A 10,290-nucleotide genomic window follows, 5' to 3' on the forward strand; every position below is an offset into this window, starting at 1 on the left:
GTGCCCCAAGTCCTCCTTTTCTTTTAGAGCTACAAATGTTATTGGCCAGGGGAAACGACTGTGCTCCTTTAAAGGTCCAGCGCTTGTGTGTACCTCCCGCCATACCTGCCATGCGAGAAGGGCCAGCCCGGGTCGGCCCAGAAGCCTGGATGTTGCTTCCCCTGCCAAGCGCTGGGCAGTTTCTGTTCTGTGGAGGCTTTACAACTATCTGCCAGTTTAAACCATTCGTCTGAGCTGCAGCGAGGCCCTGGCTGAAGTTCCTGAGCGGAGTCTGGGGAGGAATCTGGGTAATTCAGTGACTGGAGCCGGGCTCTTCAAAGCACGTTCAGAGCCAACTAACGTGAGGTCGAAGGCCTATGCTCTGGGGTCACTTATCTCAGGCGGGGGAGATTTTACAGCTGCGTCCATGAGACACTGCTACAATCTTCTCCTGAGGCTAGACTGGACTTCACACCCGGCCAGCCACGTGTGCACAACAAACCCAGGAATCAAAATCACAGGGCAGCCGAGACCAGTCCTGAGATACAGCGCTGGGTGGGGACCCTGGGGATATGAACAAACCAGAGGGAGTTCAGAGCAGAGGCAAACGGAGCTGAGAGGAGACGCGGCTAGGCAAGGCTCAGGGGTCAGGGTAATGCTCGGTAAACACTCAGAGGACACGGTAACAGGTAAAGCTTGCCACAGAGGGAGGGAACTGAGACAGGGAACCTGAGGCTAACTAGGTGTGGCAAGCCTCTGGCTGGGGGCTGCCTCGGGCCATCAGTTATTCAGCTGAACTGCCCACAGAAATCAAGGCCGATGGCACTGGATGGCCCAGTGAGGCTGTGGACTGGGGCACGGTGGGAGACCCATCACCTGGGAGCCCTGACACAAGACAGGGCGAAGCCCTGGAGAACACACAAAGGCCACGCTCCAGCCCCAGGGAGACGGCCTGAGTGAGAGCAGGCCAAGCCCATCCACAGCGTCTCAGATTAGGGGCTGGATCCAAAACCCGTGGGCATCGCTGGAAAGACGCCCACCGACTCAGTGGGCCCGAGAGCCCCACACAGAGCTCAGGGCAGGCCCAGGGCTTTTCTGGGTAAATGCCGACATGCCCCAACTGGACCAGCCTGGGAGGAGCGTGAGGGGAACATTCTACGCTGCATCCTCTGCCTGGGAACGGGCCCACCCGGGCCCCCCGGCCCTGCTGGTCACTCAGAACAGCGCTGTTCTCCCCATCTGCCACCCCTCAGCGGCGGGCTCGCCACGTCTCCAGCTTGGCGTCCAAGTCCTTTTGCTCTTGCTAATTGTGCAGAAAACACAACTCGTCTCAATTGCTCTTTTTTAAAAGCAGAAAAAAAGTATAACTGGGTTTGAAAGAGAACTAGACAAGTTCCTGGAGGACAGGTCCTATGAGTCAAGATGGTCAGGGACAAAACCCCGTGCCCTGGGTGTCCCTACGCCTCTGACTGCCAGACGCTGGGAGTGGACGGCAGGGGATGGATCACTTGATGATTACCGGTTCTGTTCATTCCCTCTGGGGCACCTGGCACTGGTCACTGTCAGCAGACAGGACACTGGGCTGGATGGACCTTTGGTCTGACCCAGTCTGGCCCTTCTTGTTTCTATTCTCTTCCCTCCCCTCACATGACAGGGACTTAAATAACTTTGTAAATAACATCTGAACTGAGACAACCTGTGTGGGGAGTTTGAGCCCCACAGCTGCAGAAAGCTCTGGGTGAGTCAAAGCAGGGGTTACCCGAACGCAGGAATACAATTCCATGGACTTCAGTGGGAGCTGGCCAGGCCTGTACCCAGTCCCCTCTCAGGAGGAATATGGCATACTCCTAGAACTGACCATATGCGATACGTGCGTACAGGGGACATTTCTGTCTAACCCAGTCAGGCAGTGGTAGGTTTGTACCCTAAGCTATAGATTTGGTACCCCTGACACACATCACTATCCTCACTATTCAGGGTTTGAGTCCCTCTAATCTCTTGGCAGGAGTGATGTCTTGTGGCAGTGAGTTCCATGGGTTCATCACATGTTACTTAAAAACACATTGTCCTGGGTCAGTTTTGAATTTGTTGCTTTTCAGTTTTGCTGAAAGTTGCCTTGTGCCTGTGTTACAAGACAGGGTAGAAAGAAATGCTCAGTGACTTGCTCCTCCCTTCACACTCTGTACCCATCCACAGCACTCCTTGCTCAGTGTGATAGCCCTGATCTTTGCCAACTCTCCTCTTACAGCAGTCTCTCCAGGCCTGCAATCATTTTTACTAGCCTGTTTCTATTTCTGCTCTATCCTGTCTGACAGGAGGGGACCAGAACTGAACACGCTCTCCCATGTAAGGGCATCCCACTGCTTTATAGGGTAGGGCCACCATAGTTCAGCTTCATTCTCCAGCCCTCTCTTAGTGGGGCCTCACAACTTGCCAGTGTTTTTGCCCACTCACTGCTGCACACATTACCGAGCGGCCCACAACGATGCCTGGATGTTTCTCCTGAGCAGGTACAGTCGATGGAACCCAGGACTGTGTGCGATCGCTTGAAAGCGCCCTTCCAACCGGTCTCCTAGCACTTGCCCACGCTTAGCTTAACCAGCCGTCACACTGCCCAGGCACCTCTCAAGCTCCCCACGCAGCCTTGTCTAGAGCCGACCCCACTGCAGTTCCCGCTGTGGTCAACTTTCCGCTGCCGGCAGCGACAGCTAGGCCAGGCCGCCAGCAAAACAACGGTCCGACATAGGCACATTTTCCAACTTTCACGAGTGCCGGGGAGGGAGAGACGGAAGCGTGGCTGCGGGGGTCAGAGCTTCGGTGAGTGAGAACCTGGGCTCACCACGTCAATGACAAGGGCAAAGGCGGGAGTGCTGCAGCTCTTCCCACGGGAGCGCTGGTAAAACTCGACTCCTTTTATTATTTGGCGCATTGCAGTCACACGAGGTGCTGTACAAAGGCAGAAGAAAGAGACGGCCCCTGCCCCAAGGAGCTTGTGTGTCGCGCTGCGGAGAAAAGGTGTTTCAGAGCCCGTCGCAAAGTGGACACACTGTTTGGAGGGGAAGGGGGCCAATTTTCGCATCCCTCTTCCCGTGTCCCCTGTTCGCCTCGGAGCGGGCTGCTTGGAAAACAGGGAGTGTTCCCCACAGCAATATTCTGAAGAAACCAATCATTTTCTTTGAAAACCAAACACCACCGGGCTTTTAACAACGGAACGAGCTTTGGTTTTGCATCAAAAAAATGAAAGTTACAAATGAAATGAAAATGTTCACCAGAAGGGTTTTTTCGGGGGGTTGGTTTTACAACCAACACAAAAACAGATGGAAAATGTTCAAACTATTGTCACTCTCGTTACGAAAACATCACAACTTTGAAAACTCTCTAAAACCAGCCCAGCAATCCCCTGGAGAGCTTGGAGCCATTACGTATTGCTGGGTTTGGGCAGAGACGCCAGCCGGCTCATGGCCCGTTGTACTAGGTGTTTGGGGCAGTCCCTGTCTACACCCCAATTCCTGGCCCATGTCTCTGGAATGGGCAATGGCCAAACCCTGAGATCTAGACATGCCTCGAATCCACACCCAGCTCAGACTCCTCTCTGGAAAAAAAAAGAAAAGAAAAAGGGAAGCACCAAGTTGGGGCAGATGGAAACAAGGGAAGTTCCTGTCCCGTGAACGCAGTCTCTAGCCAGCCAGTTCCCCTGAGACGGATTTTCCTTTAGTGGAACAGAGCACAGGGGAAATCACTGCAGGGGGGAGGGCTAACGCACGTGCACCCTCACGTGGGTCCGGGTCCGTGCGCGCCCACGGGTGTACATCCCCCCCCCCCACGTGGGTCTGTGCCTGTGAACGCTCGCGGGTGTACACCCCCCCCCACGTGGGTCTGTGCCTGTGAACGCTCGCGGGCGTATACCCCCCCACACCTGGGTCCGGGTCCGTGCGTGCTCGCGGGCGTATACCCCCCCCACCTGGGTCCGGGTCCATGCGTGCTCGCGGGTGTACACCCCCTCCACGTGGGTCCGGGTCCGTACGTGCTCGCGGGCGTACACCCCCCCACGTGGGTCCGGGTCCGTGCGCGCCCACGGGTGTACATCCCCCCCCCCCCCACGTGGGTCTGTGCCTGTGAACGCTCGCGGGCGTATACCCCCCCACACCTGGGTCCGGGTCCGTGCTTGCTCGCGGGTGTACACCCCCCCCACGTGGGTCTGGGTCCGTGCGTGCTCGCGGGCGTACACCCCCCCACACCTGGGTCCGGGTCCGTGCGTGCTCGCGGGTGTACACCCCCCCACGTGGGTCCGGGTCCGTGCGTGCTCAAGGGCGTACACCCCCCCCCTACGTGGGTCCGGGTCCGTACGTGCTCGCGGGCGTATACCCCCCCACACCTGGGTCCGGGTCCGTGCGTGCTCACGGGTGTACACCCCCCCCACGTGGGTCCGGGTCCGTGCGTGCTCACGGGCATACACCCCCCCCACGTGGGTCCGTGCATTCGCACGTGTGCACACACACAATTAGACTTTAGACAAGTTTCTGATGTGACATTTATAAACAGCTGCTCTCAATCCAAGCAGCCTTCATCCCAACCGAGGCCCAATGCCCCCCGGGCCCCATCACGCCAGCGTGGGCCCCCCCGTCTTGCCAGCGCTGTACATAACGTGGTTCTGTCAGGTCGCTGAGGGGGCCGCCTTGAGAATCTCGTCACGAAACGATTGAGCCGGCGTAGCCAACACCTGGGCTCATCCGAAGCCGCCACCGACCCCGTAGACCCCAGCCAGAGCACAACACACGTCCTCTGCCCCAAACCCCTGAGCTCACACCGCACCCCATCCTCTGCTCGGGACACCCAGCCACCAGCTGGGGACAGGGACGGCGCACTTCTGAGTCAGAGCCACCGGCAGCTCCCTCCGTGGGTCTGCGTCTCCTGCCGTGACGTGGGAGCCATTCCCCACTGCAGCGCTTCCCCGCGGGGATGGAAGGCTAGGGGGTGGGGCACTAAACTGGGACCCTAACGAACCTGGATTCAGTTCCCTGCTTCACCGCAGACTTCCTGCCGGACCCTGGGCAAGTCACTTAATCTGCTGTGTGCCTCGGCTCCCGTCCGTACAACGGGGGCACTGCCCTGCCTGCGGGTCAATACGCCAGCGACGGGGAGGCGGTCAGACGCTCTGGCAACTCGGGCTGCATGGGTACGCGGAGAGAGGCGCATCCATCACACGAGCAGCGTAACCATCCACGTGCACAGAGAGACGCAGCGGCTGTCAGCCAGCTGCCTACGGGCACCCATGGGGAAGGGATCCGGGGCGTCCTGCCCCACTGAGAGAGATGGGGGCCCGCACAGCTGCACTCAGGGAGATGGGAGCGTGCCCCTACCCGGCGGGCACACACAGAGGTGGCTATGAGCGCCCTGTATCACAGTGCCGCTGATCCATTCCTCCCGTAGGGGGCAGCCCCATCCCACACACTCACCAGGCACTCGGCCGAAGACTCCCATTCTAGTGCCCGTGACTAATGCCCAGGGACATTCAGGTTTGGGCAGGGCCTAGGGAGGGGGAGCCCCCAGGCTCCAACGTACCTGACGTCTCCTAGTGGGAACCCAGGAGCTGGGCTCAGTTACAGTGGACGCCTAGGCTAGGCAGCCGGCCTGGCTGGGCCCTTTGCTCCGCAGCCCTGCGATGCTCTGGGGGACACGTTCCCCATGCAGCCAGGCTCTCTGCCTGGGCCGGGCGCAGACAGCGGAGCTGCCAGGCAGGGCTGGGCCCCAGCTGGGCCCCGGGATGTCCTGCGGCAGAAGGGTCACGGAGGCTGTAAACTGAGCCCAGGGGCTTCCGATAAGCCCGGCAGCAGCAACAGGGAACCGGGGCTGGTCCAAGTTTCTCTGAGCTCGGAGTCTCCATCGGCATGAGTCACTCGCTCATCTCACCGAGCCAGCGCGGTGCAGGCCTAACGCCCTTCCCCCGTGCCCGCACCGAGCCCAGGGACTTCACCCGCCAGGGAAAAAGCAGCTTATCAGAGCTCATCTGCACGTCAGGTTTTCCCCCTTCGGTGTCTGCAAGAGTAAAGAGCTGGGGCCAGCTGGGCAGAGCGGGCAAAGGTGGAGGAAGGGCTGGGTCAGCTTCCCACCGCTGGCTGTGCCAATGTCTGTCAATGCTGAGCCACGACCCCCTGCTATTCCAGTGCCAGGCTCCCCCCCCCACAGAGCTCCCCCAGTGCCCCCCAAATCCCAACCCAGCTTCCTTCCCCTGCTATTCCAGTGCCAGGCTCCCCCCCCAACAGAGCTCCACCAGTACCCCCCAAATCCCGACCTGGCCCCCTTCCCCTGTTATCCCAGTGCCGGGCTCCCCCCGCCCCCATAGAGCTTCTCCAGTGCCCCGCAAATCCCGAACCGGCCCCCTTCCCCTGCTATCCCAGGGCCAGGCTTCCCCCACACACACACATAGAGCTTCTCCAGTGCCCCCCAAATCCCAACACGGCCCCCTTCCCCTGCTATTCCAGGGCTAGACTTCCCCCCCCCCAGCTACACCAGTGCCCCCAACTCCGCCGGCTCCCATTTGAGACGACCCCCAGCCCTGCGGGGTTCAGGGTGCACTGCAGAGACCCTGCCCCCCTCGCCCTGGTCCCGGCCTGACCCCCCTCAGGGTAGCCACCTCGCAACGGCAGGTGGGCCAAAGCAAAGGGCTGGCTGGAGTGTCCCTCTGCACCCAGCGGCTCCCCCTCCAGGGCGGATCGGCGCCGGCCGCTGGACAGCCCTACAGTGACCTGCGCTCGCATCGACCCACGCTGGGTGTAGACACGGAGCGCCAGCCCCGTCCAGAGCCCAGCCCGGTCCCCGCCAGCCCGCGGTGCAGAAGCCAGCTGACCAGCAAGGAGACGGCCCCGAGCACTGGATCCACTGGCCCCTGGGCTTCCCACTGCACCCAGCAGCGACCGGGTGAAGGAGTCTGGTGCCTACGAACCCTTCGCGAGCGAAACTCGACCCCAGCCCCCACCGCGAGCCCCAGGCGGCCCTGACCCCAAACACGGGGGCCGGGTCAGCTCCAGACCCACAAGCGGCACCTTGCAGGCTTGTCCCTGGGACGGGTCTGACCAGCCCGGAGCCGCGGGGAGCCTGGCTTCCAGACCGCCCCAGGGACCGGCTGCCCGGCCCCCCCGGCGCTGTCCCGGCAGCGGGCACCGCTAGGGCGATGGCCGCGGGGAGGCCGGAATGCCCCGGCCAGGAGCGGCAGGCGCTGCACGCAGGGACCGGAGGGGCACAGAGCGAGCTGGGGCCGGGCCGGCGGCTTCTCAGCCGGTGCATCGCTCGTGTCCCCGACGGGCCCGTCCGTCTGTCCAGAGCCGCCAGGGGACCCCCGGCCAGACGCGCACGGACCGCGCTGGGGGTTGGGGGACACGCTGGGGCCGGTTGTCCCGGGGAGGACGAGTGGGGGAGCCCCGCACCCCGCTCCAGCCCCCGCCGCAAACGGGCCGGGGGAGGGGGGGGTGGGATCCGGCAGCGCACGGTCCCTGGTGGCTGCTCCCCGCCGGGGCCCCGCTCTGCGCCCATCCCGGCGGCGTCTGGGCTCCCCGCTCTCTCTTACCTTCCCCGCTGTTACCGGGCTGCGAGCTGCATGGTGGCCGGCCGGCCCTCGGGCGCGCTCCGCGGCTCTCACTGGGCGCAGCGACCCTCCGCCGAGCCCCGGCGCGCTGCGCCCCTCGCCATGGCGCGGCCCCCGCCGGGCTGCCCGAGCCTCCCGCCCGGCCCGTCGGAGGAGGCGCTGGCCGGCGGCGGGGGCTCCCGCAGCCCAATTGGAGAATCCCCCTGCCAATCCGGGGCCGGGGCTCCCGGGCGCTTCCTGTCTGGGCGGCGGGGCCGGGCCCTGCGGGGGGCCGGCCGGGAGGAGGCTTTGCGCTCTCGGGAGCGCACGGCGTGGGCAGGGCGCCGGGCTCCCCCTGCCTGCCCCCGGGACCCGCCTGGCGCGGGCCCCTGGACCTGCCCCCTCACGCTGCCCCGCAACCGCGGGGGCGGCCAGCGCCGGCCCCCAAACGCCCGGCCTCACCCCGACCGCGGGGTCCCCGCCCCCCTAGGGTCTGCGCAGCGGGCAGGGCAGGAGGGCAGGCCCGGGGCCGCCTCTGCCCGGGGGAGCGATGCGGAAGCGACTGGGGGACTGGCTCTGTACTGAGCCCGCCCAGAGACCTGAGGCGAGTCCCCTGCTCCGTGCCTCAGTTTCCCCACCCGTGCCCCATGGGCGGAGTGTTCCTGACGGGAGCTGTTGGGACAGAAGCAAAATCAATATGGTTTTTCAGATTAAAGTTTTTTCTTTTTCTTTGAAAAGTTTCGCCAAAACTTTCACAACTTCCCCCTGCCCCCATTTTCCTTTTGTTGGGCAAAATCCCACTTTTCCTCTCCCTTTGTCAAGCTTTAAAAACTTTCCACAGGAAAAGGTGCGGGGAACACACGCAAGATGAGTGTTCCACCACATTTTAAAACCGGGCGTGGGGGTGTTGGCTGGTTTTGGTTTGGTTGGAAATTACAAGGGAAATGATTTGTTTGAGGTGAAAAAATATCCAGTTGTCAAATCCCCATTTTCCAATTAAAAAAATATTCAACAAAAAAGTTTTGAGCAGCGACACCAGAGCCACGTCCGAGCGACGCCCCGAGCCACGTCCCAGCCATGTCCGAGCGACACCCCGAGCCACATCCCAGCAACGCCCCGAGGCATGTCCCAGCCGTGTCCCAGTGACATCCTGAGCCACGTCCCAGCGACGCCCCGAGCCACGTCCCATGTTGATCACAGGGCCCAGGAGTGGGTGTGCCCCTGTGCCGGCCTACCAGGGCGGCCCTACACTAACAACCCTGGGGGTGCCCCGGTGCCGGCCCCCTGGGACGGCCCTATGCTAACAACCCCGGGGGTGCCCCTGTGCCGGCCCCCTGGGACGGCCCTACACTAACAACCCCGGGGGTGCCCCTGGGACGGCCCCCTGGGACGGCCCTACACTAACAACCCCGGGGGTGCCCCTGGGACGGCCCACTGGGACGGCCCTACGCTAACAACCCCGGGGGTGCCCCTGTGCCAGCCCACCAGGGCAGCCCCATAATAACAAACCAGGGTGCAGAGGGCAGCACTAACGAGGAATCGTGCATTAACCAGCCATCCCTGCAGCCCTACAATGCCAAGCGGCGTGGGTGTCTCTGGGTACGTGTGCGCTGTGATAAAACACCCGCCGCTGGCCCCGTGCCCAGCCCCACAGCACCAGCGCTGGTCAGGTCTGCGTGTTACGGAGTAACAGTCCTTGCCAGCCTGCCTGGGATCAGCCTCCCGCCTGGGGGAGGGAAGCCGCGTTCGTTGGGCTGTGGAGGTCATGGAGGAGTGCTGAAGTGCGGGGGCGGGGACGAGAGGCTGCAGGTCTGCCCAGGGCCCTGGCAGCAGGCGAGTTGATGTCTGCCAGACGCCTCGCTGGAGCAGGGATCCACTGGGTGCAAACGGTTCGATGTACCTGCCACCCCCAGGAGCGGCCTGTTCACCCGCCACAGCCCCGGCTGGAGGAGACGGTGTTAAACCCAGCAAGGCCGGACACCAGCAGAGCCCACTCCCTCCCGGTGCCATGCCCGAGGGGGGATCCGAACCGGAGCCCCGAAGGCACTGGCAGCAGGTCCTCCGTGAGGGGCCCTCGGCCCGGCACTTGCCAGCCTCACGGAGGAGTTCCCAGACACGCTCCAGGGCCATTGGGGCAGGGGAGGGACCGGCCGGGGGTGATGGGGTGGGAGTGAGCTGTGCTGGTCTGAGTCGTTAGCGTCACTGGTAATTACTGTGCTGGGGGGATCTGGGGGTTGGGGCGGGCGCACCTCAAATCACCAAACACAACAGGCTTCAAGTCCCCCTTTCACGCCCCCCAAGACACAGAAACCCGGAGGCCAGGAGCCTTCCTGGGAAGCGGCTGCCGAGCGGAGGAGGCTGGGGAAGGGGCTGCAGGCTCCCCCTGCCCTGGGTAGCCCCCCCAGCATCCCAGGCTGCCAGTGACGAGCAGGTGGGGATTAGACACAGCTGGGGCCACACCACAGCGCGCTGGGCACAGCCGGGCTTCTTATGTGCTGAACGAGCCCGGCACGGGGAACGGGAATCCAGAACTGCAGCGGTTCTAGCCCTGGGGGCTTTACCCCCCAAATGGAAGAGGAGAGAGGACAGCAGGGTTAGGGCACATGAAACTGAGGGGGGCTATTAGCTAGAGCTAGGCATGACAGGCACGGGCAAGCTTCCCTCCCCCAGCTCTGCTAGTGCCCCTCACTCCCGACCTGCAGCCCCCTGCGACCCCAGCCCTGGGCCCTCCACCCCCACAGCTCTGCCAG

General features: G+C 62.9%; 1 protein-coding gene across 1 annotated transcript in view; it reads right to left on the minus strand.

The window, feature by feature from the left end:
* The window catches only part of IL11RA (interleukin 11 receptor subunit alpha), a 66,663-nt gene extending 58,787 nt beyond the window's left edge, over positions 1-7,876 (minus strand). The window contains exon 1 of the mRNA XM_078852693.1: positions 7,544-7,876. The gene's annotated coding sequence lies outside the window, so the exon portion shown is untranslated. The remainder of the gene's footprint in view (positions 1-7,543) is intronic.
* Positions 7,877-10,290: the final 2,414 nt, after the last annotated feature.

The sequence above is a fragment of the Lepidochelys kempii genome, chromosome 5 (genome assembly GCF_965140285.1).
Source record: "Lepidochelys kempii isolate rLepKem1 chromosome 5, rLepKem1.hap1, whole genome shotgun sequence".
In the NCBI taxonomy this organism is placed as follows: Eukaryota; Metazoa; Chordata; order Testudines; family Cheloniidae; genus Lepidochelys; species Lepidochelys kempii.